The sequence below is a fragment of the Heterodontus francisci genome, unplaced genomic scaffold (assembly GCF_036365525.1).
Source record: "Heterodontus francisci isolate sHetFra1 unplaced genomic scaffold, sHetFra1.hap1 HAP1_SCAFFOLD_395, whole genome shotgun sequence".
In the NCBI taxonomy this organism is placed as follows: domain Eukaryota; kingdom Metazoa; phylum Chordata; class Chondrichthyes; order Heterodontiformes; family Heterodontidae; genus Heterodontus; species Heterodontus francisci.
This window is the reverse complement of record NW_027140470.1, coordinates 376,741-403,650: the sequence shown is the minus strand read 5'-3', so window position 1 is coordinate 403,650 and position 26,910 is coordinate 376,741.

Here is a 26,910-nt window from a genome sequence, read left to right as displayed (position 1 = left end):
ATAGTTGGCCCAAACGCTTTCTTAATATCATTATACATTCCTCTGATGTTTCCGGCGTCGGAGGTCGGCTGAATACGACTGCATTGGTGTTGCCAGCAGTCATTTGCAAAGCGCCTGGCTGTTCTTTTTGCAGTGCTTCTGCCTACTTTAAGTGCTACAGATTTTAACTCACTGGGGCCTTTCTTGTAGTTCAACAGTGCAATGTGCCTAGCGGCTATGACAGGTTCCAAAGATTGAAACCAGTCCACATTCTGCTTCTCACGTTTGCCATAGGTGGTCATTACTGAGCCGTCGATGGCATCTCTGATGTGGGCCCACTTGGTTTCTGCATTCCCTGTAGGAGTGTTTTGAAGGGCTTTTTCAAGTGAAATTAGAAACGTGTGAAACAGCTGCAGATAAGAAATTCTGCTGTGTTGATTTGCGGGCATGGGGGCCCTTCTGCTTGGAGTGATGTAACTTCTTTGGTTTGAGTCTAACTTTGCTGCACACCAGGGAGTGGTGACAAGACAAAGGCGAGAGCACAAGAAAAGAGACTTATTTGGGCACGGTATGATACCGGGGTCTTTGGGCCTGGGCCACTCTGTGGAAGCTGCCTGTGATTTGAACACTGTTCATAGAGGCTCGCCTTTTGATGATGAGGTCCAGCTGTTGCCAACGACGTGACCTTGGGTGCCTCCATGAAATCTGGTGTAAACCGTAGCGTGGAGTCAACTCCCCTTTGGCCCCTTTATTCCCATCACCCACTTGATCCTGGCCATCACGTGGGACTAAGTCCTCTTAATTCAGGCTCAGGCTGGGTGTTTGGGATATCGGGTTGCAGGAGAGCCACCCTCCAACTAATCCACCGGCTACAGTTAATGGCTTAGTACAAAGAGGAGAAAAATCAGTCCTTTCTTTAAATATCAATTTACTTTATTCACGTTGTTGTGCAATGTAAAAATAAGGCTTATACACTTGGTTAGACAAAAGCATGCAAATCAAATTGGGTTATACAGATAATAACAAAGTTAGCTAGAATTGCTAAGCACACCCACTAGGTTCCTCTGACCTTTCCCTGACCTAGTCACAGTAAACAAAGGATAATACCCGAAAAAGGGGAGAGCTGACGCTGGCCAGGCGTTCCATTCTCTCTCTCTTTTACGTCGTAGCCGCGTTGCAGATGCAGGGTCTTCGGATGGTTGGTCTCCAGAGTTTATCGCTGGCTCTGTTCCCGAGAAGTTCTATACTTATTCTCCTTCTTATCTCTCCAAAACGGAGCTGTCTCTTTCCGGTTGGTTAAAGCTTGCTCACCTCGTTCATATCTTCTCCTAATTGGCCCAGGCCCAAAGACCCCGGTATCATACCGTGCCCAAATAAGTCTCTTTTCTTGTGCTCTCGCCTTTGTCTTGTCACATAAATTAATTAGTACAAACTGGTTTTTACCAGCACAGGCCAGTGTCTAAGCTCCAGGTTACGATAGTTCACAAACAATCCAGCAGTTTGTACAGACTCTGTATTTCTCGCAGCCCCTGGCTAAAACTGGTGACAGGGTTTAGTGTGAAAGAACGAGTTAATGATGCAGCGGTTGTGAGTGGGACGCAACTCCAGCAGTCTCTGTCCATTCTCAATCATCCTTCCAATGCCATAACGACCAAGGCAGGAGGGCCATGTGTCATGGTTAGCTCCAACCCTGGCATTAAAGTCCCCCAGCAGGAAGAAATGTTCGATATTGGGAATGCTGCTAATTATATTATGGCATTCCTCATAGAACTGGTATTTTACTTCAAGTGGGGAGCAGCGTGTTGCAGCATAGATGCTGAGCAGGCGTACTGGACCAGAGGCGTGAGCAGTCGGAAGGACAATATGCATTCTGTGCCATGTGAGGGAGGCTCTATCATGCTGAGCAATGAGTTTCTGATGGTGTAGCCCACTCCATGTTGTCTTGGTTCTTCAGGATCCCGACCCTGCCAGTAGAAGGTGTAGTCTTGCACTCTTAGAGATCCGTCCGCAGGGAGGCGTGTCTCCTGAAGTGCTGCAATGTCCAGATTGAGTCTACTGAGATCGTTGTTAATGATGGTGGTCTTCCGAGAATCATTGATTTGTGTAAGGACTTCCAACAGGCCGGGACACATAGTTCTGACGTTCCAGCATGCAAAATGAAGAGTTGGCACCTTCTTTCCGTTTTTCGTCGTGCTGTGCGGTGCATCGTTACAGTCCACTTGTCGGGCAGCTTTACTCTGCATCGAACGCCACAGTCTACCTGCCCCGGGGTGTTTGATAGAACAGAGAAGTTGGAGATTTACTCTCTAGCTGACTACGGGCTGCACTCCGCTTGGCAGTATTTGATGGGACACTGTAGATGGAGATCTACTCTATATCGCTGGAATTTAGATGGTTAAGGGATGGCTTGATCAAAGTTCACAAGATAATAATGGAACTAAGGGACGATGAAGAGAAACCCTTCTCACTGGCTGGGAGAGTCTTCGACCAGGGACAAAGTCTAAAAATCGAACATTATTCTAAAACACTTTCAAGAGTGAAATTAAGAAATATTTCTGCACACACAGCATGGTAGCAGCTTGGAACTGTCTTCCACACGTGACCCTTCCCTACCCCTGTAATCTCCTCCAGCTCCACAGTCCTCCAATATCTGTGATCCTCTAATTCTGTCCTTTTGAGCAGCCCCAATTTTAATCGTCCCACCATTCGTGGCCGTGCCTTCTAGCTACCAAGGCCCAAACTCTGGAATTCCTTTCGTACTCCTCTCCATCTCACTACCTGTTTTCCTCTTTGAAGACGCTCCCTCAGACCAACCTATTTGACCAAGTTTTTGGTCGTCTCATCTAATATCTCCTCAAGTGACTCAGCGTCAAATTTGCATTTTCTTTATTTATTTGTTGGATGTGTGCATTACTGGCTGGGCCAGCATTTATTGCCCATCCCTAATCACTCTTGAGAAAGTGATGGTGAATCTCCTCCTTAAACCACTGCAGTTTATGTAGTGTCATTACACCCGCAGAGCTGTTAGAAGACAGTTCCAGGATTTTGACCCAGTGACAGTGAAAGAGCAGTGATCTCACTGCTAGTCTGGATTGAGTGTGACTTGAAGGGAAGCTTGTAGTTGGTCCTGTTCCCATGTGTTTTTTTCACTTTCTATCCTCCTCATTCTCACACTATTCTCCCCAGTCTCTTTGTCTATCTCTCTCTGTCTCTCGCCCTCTCTCTCTCTCTTTCTCCAACTCTGTCCAAGACATTATCTGTGTCTCTCTCACACTATCTCTCACTCTCCCTCTTTTAATCACTCTCTCCTTCCCTCTCTCCTTGGACAACCATGCTTTCAGTCATTTTGTGGTTAATGTCGAACCTGTAACTCTTACCCTTTCTGGGAAAGTCAATGTAGTTTGAAGATATCAAACATAGATCCAATACTCACCCTAAAACACTCACACGAAAGCCTCAATAATGAATTGGACAGAACGTGGGGATTATTACTAAGGTGCTGTCAAGCTCTGCTTACACCCTGTCTCCCTTCTTCCCTGCTTGTAAAGTGTATCAGTTTTTTTTGCAATATTTTTTCAACAGCATTATATGTAAAGTAAATGAAACCTGGGGCTCAACATCAACAGCCATTTTTGTCAGAAAGTTCCAAACAAATATCACACCTGGTGTGTTGAAGCGTTTCTTCATTTCACGCTTAAAAGGTTTTCAGGCTATGTTTAAATTTTTAGACTATGCCTCAAAGTTCCTGACTGCGCAGCCAGTGGGAATAGTTACTCTCTGCACACATTATCATTTTCCCTTATGATATTGAAAACATTGATCAAATCACCCCTTAACCTTCTAAATTCCAGGGATACAGAGTAAATCTCCACCGACAATGTCCCAGTAAACACTCCCAAGCCAAGCACAATGGGAACACAGAAGGGGAAACCTGGGGTGAGATACAGGGTAAAGACAGGGCCTATTGTATTATGAACATAGAAATGGTCTTGTGTAGTACAAACTGAGACCGGGTGAAACAAAGCAGAACCAGAGACATGGCCGAGTGTAACAAACCGAGACGTTGTCTAGTGCAGTAATAATGGAGGCAGGGTCTCGCGCTTTACGAGCAGAGGCAGGATCTGGTGCAGTAATATCTGAAATAGATTGTTGGTCTTAAACAGATGAAGACAAGGTCGCGAATCGTGGGGCTGTTTGATTGTGGGATGAAGGGATGGAGTGTAATGTATCCAGTTAGCTGGTAACACAAATTGAGGTGAGACAGTAAGCTGTGAGGAGGACACAGAGAGGGGGTGGAGTACGGAATATGGACTTCTTCAGTGAGTGGGCAAGAAAGTGGCTGATGGAATATACTGTGGAGAAAAGTCAGGTATTCAGTTTGGCTGAAAGAAAAAGTCATTGACATTGAAATGATTGTGTTTTATTCAACACATTATTTACATCAGAGTCAAAGCTGCTGAAGTAATGTGTTTGTTCAGGATACTGTAACTAATAGCAATAATCGGGGGTATAACAGTGTCAGTGGAGACGCATTCCCTGTATAAATCAGCACCCATTGGAATGGATCAGCTCAGAGTGCCTGGTGGAGCTGTGGATTCCAGGCTAACAGAAGTCTCTGCTTTTCACAGAAATGGGATATCCAGCAATCCTTCAGATCGCATTCATTTATTATCCTGTACCTGCTGCAATTGGAGTTCCTGGTAAGACTGTATATCAGTTGATAATGGCATAACTCGATGTTAACTGTGCTGCTGTACACGGTATTATTTCTCACTGTGTGTTTCACCCAGCCACCTGTTCTTTACCAGCGATTTACTGATGGAATCTCCTGATTGTCTACTCTTTCAGTCTTGCAGGAGCTGCATTATATTTAATGGTATTGGTTTTAGTAACCCTGGAATACTTACTGGATTATTGTGTTTATTTAATATATTTGAATCAGATGTCTCGGTTAAGATCAAGAAAAAGAGCTTCAGGAGATTTTCACAGTTTCGTGATGTGCAACTAACCGGTCCTGGAATATTTTAATGATTTTTTTTTCGCTGTTTGATAACGAGACCACCCACAATATCTATGCTACAAGGAGGCAGCACAATATTCTCCCAACCCAATAACATGGTTCAGTTTAACTGCGATTTCAATGTATTTATTGGTTATCACTGTTATAAAATATATTGTGTATGTCTGACGCTGCTTCAGAGGTCTGGCTACTGAACTGAGTTTGCTGCTGCCTCTTTCACATCTCCTTCTCTGTTTCACCGTGGAGTCTTCACTGTCACTAAACTACATTGTAAAACAGAAAGTATTGATGTGATGTTTTATTGGTTTACACTGTATCAGTTGAATCAAGAGTCTTTTCATTTATCTGCAGATTATCAGCTGCACCGCTGGTGTTGGTGTTTTATTAATTTAATTACCCCACATTCTAACGGTGTACTTTATAATTCCAGGAGAATGAATTTCAATGATTCTGAGGTTTGTCTGGAAGAAGCTTTTGATTCTGTTTATTCCATGTATTGTAGATGAAGTGAAGAGTGCAGGTGAACAGGTGGAGACTTGTGTGCTCTGTAGACACACTAAATTATTCAAAGATGTTTCACCATTGAACAAACTGACTCTTAAAATAGAATCATTGAACATGGGGCTGGTGAAGAGAACACAGGCACAGAATGTGATGAACAAATCGCGTGTGAAAAGTGGTATTAAGTAACAGTTTTCAGGATATGAGGAGTCCAGAGAGCTCGGGAGGGCAACTTAGAGAAGGAGCAGGAAGAATGAAACAGAGGGGAAAAGATAACCTGAAGGAAAGTGAAAGAGGAAGAAGCAGAGTGAATAAATCACTCGCATAAAGTGCTGGAATATTCAAAGTAATTATTGAGAAAAACTGAGAGTTGAAGCTGTCAGTTGTCAGATTGTGTTAATTTTACTGTTGGAATTGGTCCCTCAGTATTTATTTCTGTCAGGTCTTCATTTTGTTTTGTAGAAAGTTCCTATTCCTTACTTATTGACTTAATGAACATAATAAAATCAGTTCTTCGCTGATGGTTATTCATTATTTAAATACTGTACTTCAAAATTTCTGTGACGATTGAATTCAATAAAGAGCGAGGCTGATAACAGAAATATGCTTAAATTGATATTTAATTGACTGTGCAAACTAAATGTATTGACTATATTGGATAACCAATGACCCGTTCTCCAGCACCAATATTATTTTTTTAATAAATTAATTGAGTTTTGTTGCTGGGATCTATAAATTAGTTCTGCACGAACGCTTTGCTGCAGTCTCTCCCCCTGAAGCTCAGCCTCTCCTCTCACTTTATTGAATCCTCTGCCCATTGCTTCAATTTATCCACTTTCCCAAACCGTCTGCTCCTGTCTCCCCTCCAGCTCGAACATGACCTTTTATTTCTCGCCCTCCCAATCTCACTCACTTGCTTCACTTCCAACTTCCTCTTCCAAATAAATCCCAACCCTCAAACTCACCGCAGCAGCTCTCAGACTTTTCCCACTTTGTACCAGCCTCTGTCTGTTCTCTGAACCCACAGAAACGAACCAGCTGTTCTCAAACCTTCCCGAACGACAATCTGGAGATAAATCCCCATTTAACACATTGGATTCCATCTCTGTAAAACACCTTCTCATTTCCCCACCGGTACTGCATCCTCAGTCAGTACTTTCAGTCGTTCCAGTGCTGACTTTATTCGCTTTCTAGATCAATTTCCCAATTCACCAATAATAATTGTATTTTAAACATTTCACTATGACAAAGCACTGCCCAGGTCAATGAATCAGTTTTCACTGCTCGATGCAGCAACAAAGCTGGGAATTTCAGCCCAGATACTGTCAAACTGCTGCTTTGTCTCCAGGTCTGATCAGTAATTTCCCTCTGTTCCAGTTAACTTGGTGGCGATTGTGATCCTGTCCCGGGGAAAGTGCGGTCTCTCCAAATGTATCACTGTCTACCTGGTGGGAATGGCAGTGCCTGATCTCCTGGTCGTTATGTCTAGTCCCATACTGTTGTGGATTGGTTTAATGTATTTCCCAGATTCATTCCTGAACACTACTCCCAAGTGTTGTCTCATGGCCGTTCTGCTTTCTGCATCCACATTTATTTCTGTCTGGCTCACAGTCTCTTTCACCTTTGATCGATTTGTGGCCATTTGTTGTAAGAAGCTAAAAACAAAATATTGCACCAAGAAAGCGGCAGCTGTGGATGCAGGAACAATGAGTGTGCTGGGCTGTGTACAGTCTCTCCCAATTTACTTTCCATATAAACCAAGGTACATTATTGATAATGTTCCAATGCTTTGTGTTCATAAACCGAGCTTCTTCACTTCCCTCATATGGGCCGTATTTAAATGTCTTCACCGCATTTTAACCCCTTGTGTGCCGGCCTTGCTGATTTTGCTGCTCAATATTCTGACGATCAGACATATTTTATTCTCCAGTAAAGTACGCAGGGGATTCCGGAGTCACAGAAATGGAGAGAATTACAAGGACCCAGTGATGGAGAATTGGAGAAAATCAATTGTTTTACTCTTCAGTATATCTGGCAGTTTTATACTGTTATGGCTGCCCTGGGTTGTGTATGTCATTTATAAGCGAATTGCAGATATTTGGGATAATTTCTCTGACACTGAGCCTCTCGATACCATAAATTACACATCAATGATGCTGCAGGTTCTCAGTTCCTGCACCAACATGTGTATTTACGTTGTCACCCAGACTAAATTCAGAGAGGAGCTGAAGAAGGCGCTGAAATATCCTCTCAATCTCATTGTTAAATTAGTGAAATCATAGACAGAGATAAACACTGGAACTAAATCCCATTTCATATTCCATTCACTACACTCCCCCACAGGACAGAAAGCACATTTTATATTTGCAGCACAGAGCCCTGAAAATATTTTAAATCTGATTCTGAGATTATATTTTATTGATAATCTGACCGATTGAGATGGGATTTCCTCTGCAGATGATTCATGAATTGTTTTGAAAAATGCCTCACTCGAATGCACAGCTGAATTTAACTAAACCACCCCTTGGACCCACAGCAAATTGGGCAAAGTTGCAAATCGCAGTGATTGTGAGATTGTGAGGGGCAGAAACTGCAGTGAATCAGGGACACCAGCAGATGGCGCGAGTGAGAGGGGCAGCAAGTGCAGTGAGACAGGGATACCAGCAGATGGATATGGTGAGTGGGACAGTAACTGCAGTGAGTCAGAGACACCAGCAGATGGATATGGTGAGTGGGACAGTAACTGCAGTGAGTCAGAGACACCAGCAGATGGATATGGTGAGTGGGACAGTAACTGCAGTGAGTCAGAGACACCAGCAGATGGATATGGTGAGTGGGACAGTAACTGCAGTGAGTCAGAGACACCAGCAGATGGAGACGTTGCGAGGGGTGGAAATTGCAGTGAGACGGTGGCACCAGCAAATGGAGATGGTGAGCGGGGCAGAAACGTCAGTGAGACTGGAGCACCAATAGATGGAGATGGTGAGAGGGGCAGTGCCTGCAGTAAGACAGGGACACCAGCAGATGGAGATGGTGAGAGTGGGGCGGGGGGTGCAGTAATGGATGTTGCAGGTTCCGGGATCTGGATGTTTCAGTAAGAACAGAGAAGATGGTAAAAGAGGGGGGGTGGTGGCATTGTTAATCAAGGAGAGTATTACGGCAGCAGAAAGGACGTTTGAGGACTCGTCTACTGAGGTAGTATGGGCCGAAGTTTGAAACAGGAGAGGAGAGGTCACCCTGTTGGGAGTTTTCTATAGACCTCCGAATAGTTCCAGAGATGTAGAGGAAAGGATAGCGAAGATGATTCTCGACAGGAGCGACAGAAACAGGGCGGCACAGTGGCGCAGTGGTTAGCACTGCAGCCTCACAGCTCCAGGGACCCGGGTTCGATTCTGGGCACTGCCTGTGTGGAGTTTGCAAGTTCTCCCTGTGTCTGCGTGGGTTTTCTCCGGGTGCTCCGGTTTCCTCCCACAAGCCAAAAGACTTGCAGGTTGGTAGGTAAATTGGCCATTATAAATTGTCACTAGTATAGGTAGGTGGTAGGGAAATATAGGGACAGATGGGGATGTTTGGTAGGAATATGGGATTAGTGTAGGATTAGTATAAATGGGTGGTTGATGGTCGGCACAGACTCGGTGGGCCGAAGGGCCTGTTTCAGTGCTGTATCTCTAATCTAAAAAAGTTGTTATGGGGGACTTTAACTTTCCAAATATTGACTGGAAATACTATAGTTCGAGTACTTTAGATGGGTCAGTTTTTGTCCAGTGTGTGCAGGAGGGTTTTCTGACACAGTATGTAGACAGGCCAACCAGGGGCGATGCCACATTGGATTTGGTACTGGGTAATGAACCCGGCCAGGTGTTAGATTTAGATGTAGGTGAGCACTTTGGTGATAGTGATCACAATTCGGTTAGGTTTACCTTAGCGATGGGCAGGGACAGGTATATACCGCCGGGCAAAAATTATAGCTGGGGGAAAGGAAATTATGATGCGATTAGGCAAGATTTAGGATGCGTAGGATGGGGAAGGAAACTGCAGGGGATGGGAACAATCGAAATGTGGAGCTTATTCAAGGAGCAGCTACTGTGTGTCCTTGATAAGTATGTACCTGTCAGGCAGGGAGGAAGTTGTCGAGCGAGGGAGCCGTGGTTTACTAAAGAAGTTTAAGCGCTTGTCAAGAGGAAGAAGAAGGCTGATGTTAGGATGAGACGTGAAGGCTCAGTTAGGGCGCTTGAGAGTTACTAGTGGTGTACTGCAAGGATCTGTTTTGGGGCCACTGCTGTTTGTCATTTTTATAAATGACCTGGAAGAGGGTGTAGAAGGGTGGGTTAGTAAATTTGCAGATGACACTAAGGTCGGTGGAGTTGTGGATAGTGCCGAAGGATGTTGTAGGGTCCAGAGGGACATAGATAGGCTGCAGAGCTGGGCTGAGAGATGGCAAATGGAGTTTAATGCGGAAAAGTGCGAGGTGATTCACTTTGGAAGGAGTAACAGGAATGCAGATTACTGGGCTAATGGGAAGATTCTTGGTAGTGTAGATGAACAGAGAGATCTTGGTGTCCAGGTGCATAAATTCCTGAAGGTTGCTACCCAGGTTAATAGTGCTGTTAAGAAGGCATATGGTGTGTTCGCTTTTATTAGTAGGGGGATCGAGTTGCGGAGCCACGAGGTCATGCTGCAGCTGTACAGAGCTCTGGTGAGACTGCACCTGGAGTATTGCGTGCAGTTCTGGTCACCGCATTATAGGAAGGATGTGGAAGCTATGGAAAGGTTGCAGAGAAGATTTTTGCCTGGTATGGAGAGAAGGTCTTGTGAGGAAAGGCTGAGGGACTTGAGGTTGTTTTCGTTCTAGAGAAGGAGGAGGAGAGGTGACTTAATAGAGACATATAAGATAATCAGAGGGTTAAATAGGGTGGATAGTGAGAGTCTTTTTCCTCGGATGGTGATGACAATCACGAGGGGACATAGCTTTAAGTTGAGGGGTGATAGATATAGGGCAGATGTGAGAGGTAGTTTCTTTACTCAGAGAGCAGTAGAGGCGTGGAACGCCCTGCCTGCAACAGTAGTAGACTCGCCAACTTTAAGGGCATTTAAGTGGTCATTGGATAGACATATGGATGAAAATGGAATAGTGTAGGTCAGATGGTTTCACAGGTCGGCGCAACATCGAGGGCCGAAGGGCCTGTACTGCGCTGTAATGTTCTAATTCTAATACTAGTTGTGAGCATTGGAGCAGGAAGCAGACATTTACAGAGATATTAATATCTTAAGTGAATGGGCAAAGCTGTGGTGGATGGACTTCAATGTTAGGGGAAAAATAGAACAGAACAGAGTACTATATAGATGCAGAAAAACTGGAAACACTGGAGATGCAACGAGACTTGGTGAGAGGGAGCAGTACCTGCAGTGAGACAGGGACACCAGCAGATGGAGATGGTGAGGGTGCAGTAACTGCATTGAGACAAGGACACCAGTCGATGGAAATGGTGCAAGGGAACAGTAACTGCAGTGAGACAGGGACACCAGCAAATGGAGATAGTGAGAGAGAGAGAACAGTAACTGCAGTGAGACAGGGACACGAACAGATGGAGATGGTGAGAGGGGAACAGTAACTGCAATGGGACAGGGACACCAGCAGATGGAGATGGTGAGGGGGGGACAGTAACTGCAATGAGACAGGAACACCAGCAGATGGAGATGGTGAGAGGGGGACAGTAACTGCAGTGAGACAGGAACACCAGCAGATGGCGATGCTGCGCTATTGCTGATGGGCCATTCTGTGTTGCTGACGGTTTGAAAGTTTCCACAAGTTTGTGCAATTTATTTTTTGTAAACTTGAGATGCTGAACCAAAAAAAACCAATTTGCGTTAAATGGATATTTTGCAACGATCTAAACACTTGTAACATTAACCTGGTTCCTGTTTGGATAATTATTTTGGGTGATTAACGGTAATGCATAAATTAACAACTGCATCAAATAAAACTCAATCACTTACAAATAAAAACTCTCTTAATAAGTTCTGTTGAGTTCGTCATCACTAACGTTATGGTATCTTTCTCTTTCACATCTCGTTTATGCTGGTATCATCTCTACTATAACTAAGTGTAATTGAAGTTTTGATCCAGTTGTTTATTGTTTATTGAAAGTTAATATTTAATCTGCTTTCAGTAACCTGTCAGTCAGTGAATTGTCAGTAAATTATGAATTTTACTCTTTCTTCCCAATCCCCTGTAAATTCTATGATGGGTCAATAAGAGTGGTCCAAGTGCCGATGCTTGGGGAATATCAATGACATCCTTCTGTCAAAGTGAGAACACCAGCTAGACGTCCATTCTGCTTCTTGTCCCCTAACTCCACTTGCTTTGAGATTAGTCATGAGTCTGCTGTGTGGTGCCTTATCGAAGGCCGTTGGAATGCAAATGTATATTACATATAACATATTATATTTGTATCTATTATTTCTGACACTTATTCAAGTATCCTTTAAGAATGTCTGCTGGCTTCTCTTCATTATGTCATGTGTTTGTTTTAGATGTTTATCTATTTCATCTTTGAATGAGGGTTCCATTATTTTTCCTACCATTGATGTTATGTGAACTGGACTATAGTTCCTTGAACTTGTTCGATCTTTTTTTAAATACCAGGCTCACAGTAGCTTTTCATCATTCCTCCTGTAGTATTCCCGATTCTGATGATTATTAATGAACAGGTAATCGTGCCTCTACTATCTCTCCTCTATCTTTTCAGTATGTGGATGCAATCCTTCCGAAGCAGAAAGTTTACCTTCTTTTTGATAACTTGACCAAATATCTCCCACTGAACATCTTGAAAGATTTTTATGTCAAATTTATTCACTCTTATTTCAGAATTTACTTCCACCCCTGAGAGATCTCTATCCCTCCTTCAAGCTCAGAATCCTTATCCACGGGTTCATTAAGCCCCGATGGTCCCACAACACACGAGCCTTACTTCCTTCTGAGCTCAAAGTTCTGCTCCAGAATTCCATCTACATTTCTGTCCATGTCAGTCTGCCCCTCTCTGTTCCAAATTCCAGTACACTCGAGCTGTCCTTAAAGTCATAGTGGATGGGATGATGCCTGACAGACACTACGAGGCCATTTGAAGCCAGTTTCCCTTCACCATCTCCTCCTGATACATTCCCAGGGTCCCATTTGTATTTGATTTCTTTCATTCACTCGCTATTCCTGTTGGAACACCTCTTTTCCTCTGCAACTCTCATCTGGGAATGGAAATCCTCCCAGGATCCTGATCTTGACCTGGAGGCAATGACCCTGTTGTACAGTGGATGTCCCGAGTATAAACATTGGAATATTCCACACTCAAATGCTGTCGCTAAGGAAGCCTGTTTGGATCCTAGAGATGAGACTTTGTGCAGGATAAATGGACCATTCTTTGTTCCAATTCGACTCAGCTTCTTCCCTTTACATATTGTTTTTCTGATATTTTGATGACTGTGCTGGTGCCATTTCCTTCTGCTGCCTTGAACTGGAATCTTTCGTCAACTTTTCTTCTAATTTCTAACCATCCCCCGTCTCCAAATTGTCCATCTCTGACACTCCCCTTCTCTTCCTCGACTTCTGCACCTCCATTGCAGGAAATTGGCTTCCCACTAATATCCGCTATTATCCCACTGACTCCCACAACTACCTTGACTATATTTCCTCCGAAAGAAATTAATGGAAAGACTCTGTTCCATTTTCCCAGTTTCTCCACCTCCATTACATCTTTTCTGATGATGCTTCCTTCCACACCAGTGCTTACGGAATATATTCATTATTCCTCAACCAGATATTCCCCTGCACTGTGGTGAACAGGGCCCTCGACTGTGTCCATCCCGTTTCCCACGTTACTGCCACCACCCCTTCCCCTCCGTGCCAGGACCACAATAATGATCGATTCGTCCTCGCCTTCCATCCTACCGGCCTTCGTATTCCAAGCTCCATCCGCCAGATTTCTGCCACATTCGGCTATGTCCATGTACAACAGTATATTCTGCTCCCCTCCCGTCCCCCTGCTCCTTATGAAACCCTGGTCAACTCCTCAATTCCCCCAATAACTGTTTCCTTTCCTGGAGCACCTTTCCATGCGAGTGCAGGAGATGCAACACCTGGACTTTCAGCTCCTCGTTTCCCATTATCCAAGGACAAGCACTCCTTCCATGTGAAACAGGGATTTGCTCCCACTTCTTGCAAGCTAGTAATTGTATTCATTGCACGCAATGGAGTTCCCTGGACATTGGGGAGAGGAACGAATGGAGATTGTGTGATCACTTTGCTGGACTCCTCCGGTCTGTCAGCAAACGTGACCTTGAGATTTCCCTGGGGATCACCTCTTGGAGCACAGCTGGCAGACTGATCCATCCCCCTGGGGTTCACTCACCATTCTCTGTCACTTCTCCAGTCGAATGGAACCTTCTGCTTGTTGCCAGATTTTCCATACTTCCCTCCCACTCTGTTATTCTGTAACCATTTACACCTCCTCTGGACCCAGCCTCTTGCTCTTTAATTATCTCAGTCGCCTTGCACCATCATCCTTTTGCCCTCCATTCGATCACGGACATTCCCCTTTGCTATTTCCACCCTCTACCCCACTTTTCACTGGCTTTAACCATTGCTTTAAAGCTGTTATTCTGCAATACATTGAAATTCCGATGAAAAGCTTTCAGCCTGAACCGTTAACTCTCTTTTCTGTCTCTACAAATGCTGCCTGACCTGCTGAGTGTTTTCAACATTCTCCTAATTTTATCAGATTTAAAACCATTCCATTATTTTATTTTTAATCCAGTAATTAGTCCTGGGTATTACAGAGGTGAGTGACATAGGTGGGGTGCGAGTTGCCAGAGTTTTAGCTCCACAGACTGTCTGTATTTACGTTGACTAGTTCCCATCCTGAAGTCTGAAGTCAGGGTGATTTTAATTGCCTTGGCTTGGCTTTCGGTCGGACAGTGGGGGGGGGGGGGGGGAGACTCTGGAGCAGGACCCAGGCCCAGGATTGTCCAAACAATGAGCCCGAGGTACAGGGAGCTCCCTGATATTGGGGAGTATCCGATCACCAACTCCGGAGGTGGGGAGGGTGGAGACATTACTGATCACTGGACTGTCGATCCACAAACCCTGGAGCCGTCTCCTATCGGGCAGTGCAGTCCCAGTCTTGAGAGGTGAAGTCAGGGAGAGAGAGTGGCTGGTCCTTAAATCCAGGGCAACGTCTCCCATGATGGAGATTGGACTGACACCTGGGACAGGGAAGGGTATGGAGGAAGGAGAGTGATTCCCAACAGCGGGAGTGGTCTCCCATGCTGGAGTGTGGTCTGACAACTGGGACGGAGAAGGATCTGGGGCAGGGAGAGTGATTCCCAAAACTGGGGAGGGGTCTCCCATGCAAGAGTGTGATCTGATAACGGGGACAGAGAAGGGTCTGGAGGAGGGAGAGTGATTCCCAAACACAGGGAGGGGTCTCCTATACTGGAATGTGGACTGACAACTGGGACATTGCAGGGTCTGGGCGGGGGGGGGGGGGGGGGGATGGTGGAAGAGTTATTCCGAACATCGGGAGGGGTCTCCCATACTGGAGTGTGGTCCAAGTCCGGAAAGGTGGATGGGGCATGCGGAGTGTCTGATTCCAGACTTGATGTGTGGGTCCTAACACCCGGGATGTCCGAACCAAGGGTGGTGTTGCAGTCCCGTGTGGGTGGTGTAATCCCTTCGAGACTTCTGATCCCAGAATATCCAATCCTGGGAGGGGTTTGTGAGTACCCAGTCCTGCTTAGTGTGTGTGATAAATTTCTGGGAGGGGTCTGATCCCAGGGTTTGAATGCCAGGGAGGCGGGATGTCAGACCAGGGCAGGTGGTCTGATCCTGGGGAGAATACAATCTCAGGGGATATCCAATCTTGTTGGAGGGGAAGTGTCTGATCCTGGGGAGAATCCAATCTCAGGGGATATCCAATCTTGGTGGAGGGGAAGTGTCTGATCCTGGGGAGAATCCAATCTCAGGGGATATCCAATCTTGGTGGAGGGGAAGTGTCTGATCCTGGGGAGAATCCAATCTCAGTGGATATCCAATCTTGGTGGAGGGGAAGTGTCTGATCCTGGGTAGAATCCAATCTCAGGGGATATCCAATCTTGGTGGAGGGGAAGTGTCTGATCCTGGGGAGAATCCAATCTCAGGGAATATCCAATCTTGGTGGAGGGGAAGTGTCTGATCCTGGGGAGAATCCAATCTCAGTGGATATCCAAACTTGGTGGAGGGGAAGTGTCTGATCCTGGGGAGAATCCAATCTCAGTGGATATCCAATCTTGGTGGAGGGGAAGTGTCTGATCCTGGGGAGAATCCAATCTCAGGGGATATCCAATCTTGGTGGAGGGGAAGTGTCTGATCCTGGGTAGAATCCAATCTCAGTGGATATCCAATCTTGGTGGAGTGGAAGTGTCCGATCCTGGGGAGAATCCAATCTCAGTGGATATCCAATCTGGGTGGAGTGGAAGTGTCTGATCCTGGGGAGAATCCAATCTCAGGGGATATCCAATCTTGGTGGAGGGGAAGTGTCTGATCCTGGGGAGAATCCAATCTCAGTGGATATCCAATCTGGGTGGAGTGGAAGTGTCTGATCCTGGGGAGAATCCAATCTCAGGGGATATCCAATCTTGGTGGAGTGGAAGTGTCTGATCCTGGGGAGAATCCAATCTCAGTGGATATCCAATCTTGGTGGAGGGGAAGTGTCCGATCCTGGGGAGAATCCAATCTCAGGGGATATCCAATCTTGGTGGAGGGGACGTGTCTGATCCTGGGTAGAATCCAATCTCAGGGGATATCCAATCTTGGTGGAGGGGAAGTGTCTGATCCTGGGGAGAATCCAATCTCAGGGGATATCCAATCTTGGTGGAGGGGAAGTGTCTGATCCTGGGGAGAATCCAATCTCAGTGGATATCCAATCTTGGTGGAGGGGAAGTGTCTGATCCTGGGGAGAATCCAATCTCAGTGGATAACCAATCTGGGTGGAGGGGAAGTGTCTGATCCTGGGGAGAATCCAATCTCAGTGGATATCCAATCTTGGTGGAGGGGAAGTGTCTGATCCTGGGGAGAATCCAATCTCAGTGGATATCCAATCTTGGTGGAGGGGAAGTGTCTGATCCTGGGGAGAATCCAATCTCAGGGGATATCCAATCTTGGTGGAGGGGAAGTGTCTGATCCTGGGGAGAATCCAATCTCAGGGGATATCCAATCTTGGTGGAGGGGAAGTGTCTGAACCTGGGGAGAATCCAATCTCAGTGGATATCAAATCTTGGTGGAGGGGAAGTGTCTGATCCTGGGTAGAATCCAATCTCAGGGGATATCCAATCTTGGTGGAGGGGAAGTGTCTGATCCTGGGGAGAATCCAATCTCAGTGGATATCCAATCTTGGTGGAGGGGAAGTGTCTGATCCTGGGGAGAATCCAATCTCAGGGGATATCCAATCTTGGTGGAGGGGAAGTGTCTGATCCTGGGGAGAATCCAATCTCAGGGGATATCCAATCTTGGTGGAGGGGAAGTGTCTGATCCTGGGGAGAATCCAATCTCAGGGGATATCCAATCTTGGTGGAGGGGAAGTGTCTGATCCTGGGGAGAATCCAATCTCAGGGGATATCCAATCTTGGTGGAGGGGAAGTGTCCGATCCTGGGGAGAATCCAATCTCAGGGGATATCCAATCTTGGTGGAGGGGAAGTGTCTGATCCTGGATAGAATCCAATCTCAGGGGATATCCAATCTTGGTGGAGGGGAAGTGTCTGATCCTGGGGAGAATCCAATCTCAGTGGAAATCCAATCTTGGTGGAGGGGAAGTGTCTGATCCTGGGGAGAATCCAATCTCAGGGGATATCCAATCTTGGTGGAGGGGAAGTGTCTGATCCTGGGGAGAATCCAATCTCAGTGGATATCCAATCTTGGTGGAGTGGAAGTGTCTGATCCTGGGGAGAATCCAATCTCAGTGGATATCCAATCTTGGTGGAGGGGAAGTGTCTGATCCTGGGGAGAATCCAATCTCAGGGGATGTCCAATCTTTGTGGAGGGGAAGTGTCTGATCCTGGGTAGAATCCAATCTCAGGGGATATCCAATCTGGGTGGAGTGGAAGTGTCTGATCCTGGGGAGAATCCAATCTCAGTGGATATCCAATCTGGGTGGAGGGGAAGTGTCTGATCCTGGGGAGAATCCAATCTCAGTGGATATCCAATCTTGGTGGAGGGGAAGTGTCTGATCCTGGGGAGAATCCAATCTCAGTGGAAATCCAATCTGGGTGGAGGGGAAGTGTCCGATCCTGGGGAGAATCCAATCTCAGGGGATATCCAATCTTGGTGGAGGGGAAGTGTCTGATCCTGGGTAGAATCCAATCTCAGGGAATATCCAATCTTGGTGGAGGGGAAGTGTCTGATCCTGGGGAGAATCCAATCTCAGTGGATATCCAATCTTGGTGGAGGGGAAGTGTCTGATCCTGGGGAGAATCCAATCTCAGTGGAAATCCAATCTTGGTGGAGGGGAAGTGTCTGATCCTGGGGAGAATCCAATCTCAGTGGAAATCCAATCTTGGTGGAGGGGAAGTGTCTGATCCTGGGGAGAATCCAATCTCAGGGGATATCCAATCTTGGTGGAGGGGAAGTGTCTGATCCTGGGTAGAATCCAATCTCAGTGGATATCCAATCTGGGTGGAGTGGAAGTGTCCGATCCTGGGGAGAATCCAATCTCAGTGGATATCCAATCTGGGTGGAGTGGAAGGTCTGATCCTGGGGAGAATCCAATCTCAGGGGATATCCAATCTTGGTGGAGTGGAAGTGTCTGATCCTGGGGAGAATCCAATCTCAGTGGATATCCAATCTTGGTGGAGGGGAAGTGTCCGATCCTGGGGAGAATCCAATCTCAGGGGATATCCAATCTTGGTGGAGGGGAAGTGTCTGATCCTGGGTAGAATCCAATCTCAGGGGATATCCAATCTTGGTGGAGGGGAAGTGTCTGATCCTGGGGAGAATCCAATCTCAGGGGATATCCAATCTGGGTGGAGGGGAAGTGTCTGATCCTGGGGAGAATCCAATCTCAGTGGATAACCAATCTGGGTGGAGGGGAAGTGTCTGATCCTGGGGAGAATCCAATCTCAGGGGATATCCAATCTTGGTGGAGTGGAAGTGTCTGATCCTGGGGAGAATCCAATCTCAGTGGAAATCCAATCTTGGTGGAGTGGAAGTGTCTGATCCTGGGGAGAATCCAATCTCAGTGGAAATCCAATCTTGGTGGAGTGGAAGTGTCTGATCCTGGGGAGAATCCAATCTCAGGGGATATCCAATCTTGTTGGAGGGGAAGTGTCTGATCCTGGGGAGAATCCAATCTCAGGGGATATCCAATCTTGGTGGAGGGGAAGTGTCTGATCCTGGGGAGAATCCAATCTCAGGGGATATCCAATCTTGGTGGAGGGGAAGTGTCTGATCCTGGGGAGAATCCAATCTCAGGGGATATCCAATCTTGGTGGAGGGGAAGTGTCTGATCCTGGGTAGAATCCAATCTCAGTGGATATCCAATCTTGGTGGAGTGGAAGTGTCTGATCCTGGGGAGAATCCAATCTCAGTGGATATCCAATCTTGGTGGAGGGGAAGTGTCTGATCCTGGGGAGAATCCAATCTCAGTGGATATCCAATCTTGGTGGAGGGGAAGTGTCTGATCCTGGGTAGAATCCAATCTCAGGGGATATCCAATCTTGGTGGAGGGGAAGTGTCTGATCCTGGGGAGAATCCAATCTCAGGGGATATCCAATCTTGGTGGAGGGGAAGTGTCTGATCCTGGGGAGAATCCAATCTCAGGGGATATCCAATCTTGGTGGAGGGGAAGTGTCTGATCCTGGGGAGAATCCAATCTCAGGGGATATCCAATCTTGGTGGAGGGGAAGTGTCTGATCCTGGGGAGAATCCAATCTCAGGGGATATCCAATCTTGGTGGAGGGGAAGTGTCCGATCCTGGGGAGAATCCAATCTCAGGGGATATCCAATCTTGGTGGAGGGGAAGTGTCCGACCCTGGGGAGAATCCAATCTCAGGGGATATCCAATCTTGGTGGAGGGGAAGTGTCTGATCCTGGGGAGAATCCAATCTCAGGGGATATCCAATCTTGGTGGAGGGGAAGTGTCTGAACCTGGGGAGAATCCAATCTCAGGGGATATCCAATCTTGGTGGAGGGGAAGTGTCTGATCCTGGGGAGAATCCAATCTCAGTGGATATCCAATCTTGGTGGAGTGGAAGTGTCTGATCCTGGGGAGAATCCAATCTCAGTGGATATCCAATCTTGGTGGAGGGGAAGTGTCTGATCCTGGGGAGAATCCAATCTCAGTGGATATCCAATCTTGGTGGAGGGGAAGTGTCTGATCCTGGGGAGAATCCAATCTCAGTGGAAATCCAATCTTGGTGGAGGGGAAGTGTCTGATCCTGGGGAGAATCCAATCTCAGTGGAAATCCAATCTTGGTGGAGGGGAAGTGTCTGATCCTGGGGAGAATCCAATCTCAGGGGATATCCAATCTTGGTGGAGGGGAAGTGTCTGATCCTGGGTAGAATCCAATCTCAGTGGATATCCAATCTGGGTGGAGTGGAAGTGTCCGATCCTGGGGAGAATCCAATCTCAGTGGATATCCAATCTGGGTGGAGTGGAAGGTCTGATCCTGGGGAGAATCCAATCTCAGGGGATATCCAATCTTGGTGGAGTGGAAGTGTCTGATCCTGGGGAGAATCCAATCTCAGTGGATATCCAATCTTGGTGGAGGGGAAGTGTCCGATCCTGGGGAGAATCCAATCTCAGGGGATATCCAATCTTGGTGGAGGGGAAGTGTCTGATCCTGGGTAGAATCCAATCTCAGGGGATATCCAATCTTGGTGGAGGGGAAGTGTCTGATCCTGGGGAGAATCCAATCTCAGGGGATATCCAATCTGGGTGGAGGGGAAGTGTCTGATCCTGGGGAGAATCCAATCTCAGTGGATAACCAATCTGGGTGGAGGGGAAGTGTCTGATCCTGGGGAGAATCCAATCTCAGGGGATATCCAATCTTGGTGGAGTGGAAGTGTCTGATCCTGGGGAGAATCCAATCTCAGTGGAAATCCAATCTTGGTGGAGTGGAAGTGTCTGATCCTGGGGAGAATCCAATCTCAGTGGAAATCCAATCTTGGTGGAGTGGAAGTGTCTGATCCTGGGGAGAATCCAATCTCAGGGGATATCCAATCTTGTTGGAGGGGAAGTGTCTGATCCTGGGGAGAATCCAATCTCAGGGGATATCCAATCTTGGTGGAGGGGAAGTGTCTGATCCTGGGGAGAATCCAATCTCAGGGGATATCCAATCTTGGTGGAGGGGAAGTGTCTGATCCTGGGGAGAATCCAATCTCAGGGGATATCCAATCTTGGTGGAGGGGAAGTGTCTGATCCTGGGTAGAATCCAATCTCAGTGGATATCCAATCTTGGTGGAGTGGAAGTGTCTGATCCTGGGGAGAATCCAATCTCAGTGGATATCCAATCTTGGTGGAGGGGAAGTGTCTGATCCTGGGGAGAATCCAATCTCAGTGGATATCCAATCTTGGTGGAGGGGAAGTGTCTGATCCTGGGTAGAATCCAATCTCAGGGGATATCCAATCTTGGTGGAGGGGAAGTGTCTGATCCTGGGGAGAATCCAATCTCAGGGGATATCCAATCTTGGTGGAGGGGAAGTGTCTGATCCTGGGGAGAATCCAATCTCAGGGGATATCCAATCTTGGTGGAGGGGAAGTGTCTGATCCTGGGGAGAATCCAATCTCAGGGGATATCCAATCTTGGTGGAGGGGAAGTGTCTGATCCTGGGGAGAATCCAATCTCAGGGGATATCCAATCTTGGTGGAGGGGAAGTGTCCGATCCTGGGGAGAATCCAATCTCAGGGGATATCCAATCTTGGTGGAGGGGAAGTGTCCAACCCTGGGGAGAATCCAATCTCAGGGGATATCCAATCTTGGTGGAGGGGAAGTGTCTGATCCTGGGGAGAATCCAATCTCAGGGGATATCCAATCTTGGTGGAGGGGAAGTGTCTGAACCTGGGGAGAATCCAATCTCAGGGGATATCCAATCTTGGTGGAGGGGAAGTGTCTGATCCTGGGGAGAATCCAATCTCAGTGGATATCCAATCTTGGTGGAGTGGAAGTGTCTGATCCTGGGGAGAATCCAATCTCAGTGGATATCCAATCTTGGTGGAGGGGAAGTGTCTGATCCTGGGGAGAATCCAATCTCAGGGGATATCCAATCTTGGTGGAGGGGAAGTGTCTGATCCTGGGTAGAATCCAATCTCAGGGGATATCCAATCTGGGTGGAGTGGAAGTGTCTGATCCTGGGGAGAATCCAATCTCAGTGGATATCCAATCTGGGTGGAGGGGAAGTGTCTGATCCTGGGTAGAATCCAATCTCAGTGGATATCTAATCTGGGTGGAGTGGAAGTGTCTGATCCTGGGGAGAATCCAATCTCTGTGGATATCCAATCTTGGTGGAGTGGAAGTGTCTGATCCTGGGGAGAATCCAATCTCAGGGGATATCCAATCTTGGTGGAGGGGAAGTGTCCGATCCTGGGGAGAATCCAATCTCAGGGGATATCCAATCTTGGTGGAGGGGAAGTGTCTGATCCTGGGTAGAATCCAATCTCAGGGAATATCCAATCTTGGTGGAGGGGAAGTGTCTGATCCTGGGGAGAATCCAATCTCAGTGGATATCCAATCTTGGTGGAGGGGAAGTGTCTGATCCTGGGGAGAATCCAATCTCAGTGGATATCCAATCTGGGTGGAGGGAAAGTGTCCGATCCTGGGGAGAATCCAATCTCAGGGGATATCCAATCTTGGTGGAGGGGAAGTGTCTGATCCTGGGGAGAATCCAATCTCAGTGGATATCCAATCTTGGTGGAGTGGAAGTGTCTGATCCTGGGGAGAATCCAATCTCAGTGGATATCCTATCTGGGTGGAGTGGAAGTGTCTGATCCTGGGGAGAATCCAATCTCAGTGGATATCCAATCTTGGTGGAGGGGAAGTGTCTGATCCTGGGGAGAATCCAATCTCAGTGGATATCCAATCTTGGTGGAGTGGAAGTGTCTGATCCTGGGGAGAATCCAATCTCAGTGGATATCCAATCTTGGTGGAGGGGAAGTGTCTGATCCTGGGGAGAATCCAATCTCAGTGGATATCCAATCTTGGTGGAGGGGAAGTGTCTGATCCTGGGGAGAATCCATTCTCAGTGGATATCCAATCTTGGTGGAGGGTAAGTGTCTGATCCTGGGGAGAATCCAATCTCAGTGGATATCCAATCTTGGTGGAGGGGAAGTGTCTGATCCTGGGGAGAATCCAATCTCAGGGGATATCCAATCTTGGTGGAGGGGAAGTGTCTGATCCTGGGGAGAATCCAATCTCAGGGGATATCCAATCTTGGTGGAGGGGAAGTGTCTGATCCTGGGGAGAATCCAATCTCAGGGGATATCCAATCTTGGTGGAGGGGAAGTGTCTGATCCTGGGGAGAATCCAATCTCAGGGGATATCCAATCTTGGTGGAGGGGAAGTGTCTGATCCTGGGGAGAATCCAATCTCAGGGGATATCCAATCTTGGTGGAGGGGAAGTGTCTGATCCTGGGTAGAATCCAATCTCAGGGGATATCCAATCTTGGTGGAGGGGAAGTGTCTGATCCTGGGGAGAATCCAATCTCAGGGGATATCCAATCTGGGTGGAGGGGAAGTGTCTGATCCTGGGTAGAATCCAATCTCAGTGGAAATCCAATCTGGGTGGAGGGGAAGTGTCTGATCCTGGGGAGAATCCAATCTCAGTGGATATCCAATCTTGGTGGAGGGGAAGTGTCTGATCCTGGGGAGAATCCAATCTCAGTGGATATCCAATCTTGGTGGAGGGGAAGTGTCTGATCCTGGGGAGAATCCAATCTCAGGGGATATCCAATCTTGGTGGAGGGGAAGTGTCTGATCCTGGGGAGAATCCAATCTCAGTGGATATCCAATCTGGGTGGAGTGGAAGTGTCTGATCCTGGGGAGAATCCAATCTCAGTGGATATCCAATCTTGGTGGAGGGGAAGTGTCTGATCCTGGGGAGAATCCAATCTCAGTGGATATCCAATCTGGGTGGAGGGGAAGTGTCTGATCCTGGGTAGAATCCAATCTCAGTGGATATCTAATCTGGGTGGAGTGGAAGTGTCTGATCCTGGGGAGAATCCAATCTCTGTGGATATCCAATCTTGGTGGAGTGGAAGTGTCTGATCCTGGGGAGAATCCAATCTCAGGGGATATCCAATCTTGGTGGAGGGGAAGTGTCCGATCCTGGGGAGAATCCAATCTCAGGGGATATCCAATCTTGTTGGAGGGGAAGTGTCTGATCCTGGGTAGAATCCAATCTCAGGGAATATCCAATCTTGGTGGAGGGGAAGTGTCTGATCCTGGGGAGAATCCAATCTCAGGGGATATCCAATCTTGGTGGAGGGGAAGTGTCTGATCCTGGGGAGAATCCAATCTCAGGGGATATCCAATCTTGGTGGAGGGGAAGTGTCTGATCCTGGGGAGAATCCAATCTCAGGGGATATCCAATCTTGGTGGAGGGGAAGTGTCTGATCCTGGGGAGAATCCAATCTCAGGGGATATCCAATCTTGGTGGAGGGGAAGTGTCTGATCCTGGGTAGAATCCAATCTCAGGGGATATCCAATCTTGGTGGAGGGGAAGTGTCTGATCCTGGGGAGAATCCAATCTCAGGGGATATCCAATCTGGGTGGAGGGGAAGTGTCTGATCCTGGGTAGAATCCAATCTCAGTGGAAATCCAATCTGGGTGGAGGGGAAGTGTCTGATCCTGGGGAGAATCCAATCTCAGTGGATATCCAATCTTGGTGGAGGGGAAGTGTCTGATCCTGGGGAGAATCCAATCTCAGTGGATATCCAATCTTGGTGGAGGGGAAGTGTCTGATCCTGGGGAGAATCCAATCTCAGGGGATATCCAATCTTGGTGGAGGGGAAGTGTCTGATCCTGGGGAGAATCCAATCTCAGTGGATATCCAATCTGGGTGGAGTGGAAGTGTCTGATCCTGGGGAGAATCCAATCTCAGTGGATATCCAATCTTGGTGGAGGGGAAGTGTCTGATCCTGGGGAGAATCCAATCTCAGTGGATATCCAATCTGGGTGGAGGGGAAGTGTCTGATCCTGGGGAGAATCCAATCTCAGGGGATATCCAATCTTGGTGGAGGGGAAGTGTCTGATCCTGGGGAGAATCCAATCTCAGTGGATATCCAATCTTGGTAGAGGAGAAGTGGCTGATCCTGGGTAGAATCCAATCTCAGTGGATATCCAATCTTGGTGGAGTGGAAGTGTCTGATCCTGGGGAGAATCCAATCTCAGTGGATATCCAATCTTGGTGGAGGGGAAGTGTCTGATCCTGGGGAGAATCCAATCTCAGGGGATATCCAATCTTGGTGGAGGGGAAGTGTCTGATCCTGGGGAGAATCCAATCTCAGGGGATATCCAATCTTGGTGGAGGGGAAGTGTCTGATCCTGGGGAGAATCCAATCTCAGTGGATATCCAATCTTGGTGGAGGGGAAGTGTCTGATCCTGGGGAGAATCCAATCTCAGGGGATATCCAATCTTGGTGGAGGGGAAGTGTCTGATCCTGGGGAGAATCCAATCTCAGTGGATATCCAATCTTGGTGGAGGGGAAGTGTCTGATCCTGGGGAGAATCCAATCTCAGTGGATATCCAATCTGGGTGGAGGGGAAGTGTCTGATCCTGGGGAGAATCCAATCTCAGTGGATATCCAATCTGGGTGGAGTGGAAGTGTCTGATCCTGGGGAGAATCCAATCTCAGTGGATATCCAATCTTGGTGGAGGGGAAGTGTCTGATCCTGGGGAGAATCCAATCTCAGTGGATATCCAATCTTGGTGGAGGGGAAGTGTCTGATCCTGGGTAGAATCCAATCTCAGTGGATATCCAATCTTGGTGGAGGGGAAGTGTCTGATCCTGGGGAGAATCCAATCTCAGTGGATATCCAATCTTGGTGGAGGGGAAGTGTCTGATCCTGGGGAGAATCCAATCTCAGTGGATTTCCAATCTTGGTGGAGGGGAAGTGTCTGATCCTGGGGAGAATCCAATCTCAGTGGATTTCCAATCTTGGTGGAGGGGAAGTGTCTGATCCTGGGGAGAATCCAATCTCAGTGGATATCCAATCTTGGTGGAGGGGAAGTGTCTGATCCTGGGGAGAATCCAATCTCAGTGGATATCCAATCTGGGTGGAGGGGAAGTGTCTGATCCTGGGTAGAATCCAATCTCAGGGGATATCCAATCTTGGTGGAGGGGAAGTGTCTGATCCTGGGGAGAATCCAATCTCAGGGGATATCCAATCTGGGTGGAGGGGAAGTGTCTGATCCTGGGTAGAATCCAATCTCAGTGGAAATCCAATCTGGGTGGAGGGGAAGTGTCTGATCCTGGGGAGAATCCAATCTCAGTGGATATCCAATCTTGGTGGAGGGGAAGTGTCTGATCCTGGGGAGAATCCAATCTCAGTGGATATCCAATCTTGGTGGAGGGGAAGTGTCTGATCCTGGGGAGAATCCAATCTCAGGGGATATCCAATCTTGGTGGAGGGGAAGTGTCTGATCCTGGGGAGAATCCAATCTCAGTGGATATCCAATCTGGGTGGAGTGGAAGTGTCTGATCCTGGGGAGAATCCAATCTCAGTGGATATCCAATCTTGGTGGAGGGGAAGTGTCTGATCCTGGGGAGAATCCAATCTCAGTGGATATCCAATCTGGGTGGAGGGGAAGTGTCTGATCCTGGGGAGAATCCAATCTCAGGGGATATCCAATCTTGGTGGAGGGGAAGTGTCTGATCCTGGGGAGAATCCAATCTCAGTGGATATCCAATCTTGGTAGAGGAGAAGTGGCTGATCCTGGGTAGAATCCAATCTCAGTGGATATCCAATCTTGGTGGAGTGGAAGTGTCTGATCCTGGGGAGAATCCAATCTCAGTGGATATCCAATCTTGGTGGAGGGGAAGTGTCTGATCCTGGGGAGAATCCAATCTCAGGGGATATCCAATCTTGGTGGAGGGGAAGTGTCTGATCCTGGGGAGAATCCAATCTCAGGGGATATCCAATCTTGGTGGAGGGGAAGTGTCTGATCCTGGGGAGAATCCAATCTCAGTGGATATCCAATCTTGGTGGAGGGGAAGTGTCTGATCCTGGGGAGAATCCAATCTCAGGGGATATCCAATCTTGGTGGAGGGGAAGTGTCTGATCCTGGGGAGAATCCAATCTCAGTGGATATCCAATCTTGGTGGAGGGGAAGTGTCTGATCCTGGGGAGAATCCAATCTCAGTGGATATCCAATCTGGGTGGAGGGGAAGTG